The sequence below is a fragment of the Trypanosoma equiperdum genome (genome assembly GCF_001457755.1).
Source record: "Trypanosoma equiperdum strain OVI genome assembly, contig: ctg_1908, whole genome shotgun sequence".
Classification (NCBI taxonomy): Eukaryota; Euglenozoa; class Kinetoplastea; order Trypanosomatida; family Trypanosomatidae; genus Trypanosoma; species Trypanosoma equiperdum.
Genome location: NW_027123958.1, coordinates 4,967 through 6,254, shown reverse-complemented (window position 1 = coordinate 6,254; position 1,288 = coordinate 4,967).

Below are 1,288 nucleotides of genomic sequence, written 5' to 3'. Positions count from 1 at the left end.
ATTATTATTATTATTATTTTTGGTTGTTGCCCTTTTTTCCCACCATTAATACGCTGCGGCAGCCCTTCGTAAAATAAATAGGATGAACAGGTGAAAGCATCTAACCTCATCACAGGTTTTAGCTTGCGTCACCGTGACACGCAGAAATACACAGTGAAGGAGATGAGATGCACAATGAGAGAGTTTATGTCACTTCCCTCATAAATTCGCACGTATATGCACATGAGCATTTATATATATATATATATATATATATTTCTGCGTGTGCTCGTGTGTGTGTGTGTGTGTGTATGTGAGTGTTTTACGAGAAAATGTCTGTGGTGGATTACAGGTGTTGATGTGAAGTTTCCCCCTATTATTCCTGTTCCTGTTCGTGTTCCCACTCTTTCCCACATTTTCCATCTGGCTTTGCGCATGAATTCAAGAAAGTGTACACGTATCAATGCGCCGCAGAGCCGCAACCGCACGGGACCTCACGCAACTGGCACACAGCGGGCATTAGCGCACAAAAGACAACACATCCCCTTCTCGACGTGAACCGCCTCATCTCACCAAACATATGTTAAAACCTTTTTTTTTAACAAAAAAAAAGAAAGAAAATACGTCGCAGGAGGTGTTCCGAAAAGATTGTCCGCATTATTATTATTATCATTATTGTTCTCCATTTTCAGGGCTTCTTGTTGTTGTTTTGGATGAAGGAGGGAAGGTAATATTTGTTCGTGGGTTTTTCCTCCCCTCCCTTTCTTTCTTTCGTCGCCACACGCCTCCATGCGTTAAGAGAGGAAAAGGGGTTAAAAAGTGATGTGTAAGCGTCTATCATTATTGTATTTCCCGCTTCGCTTTTCATGTCGCAACAACTATTTAATATTATTACTATTTTTCTGTGCGGCTCAAAGCGTAAATTAGTGTTTGTGAAGCGTTGTTTTAATATTCTTTTTACCTCCACTTCTCCTCCTCTTTTCATCTCATTTTCATTTAATCATGCACATACATGTATAACATATATATATATATATATATTGTGTGTGTGTGTGTGTATTTATTTGTATGTTATCTTCACTTCTGGAGTATAACTGCCAACATTAAGTGACTGACCCCTCATAAGGCAGGGGTGTCCCTTATTTTCATACACATAAGGGGCGTGTCAAGCGCTTCTAAAAACAAGACTAGGATAAAAACAAAAACAACATCAAAGCCTCTTAGCCCTCTCGGGCTCTCTCTTGCGGGGGTGATTATTATTATTTTGTTGTTTCCACACGTTGCTAATCCCCATATCAGTGTAACTCTC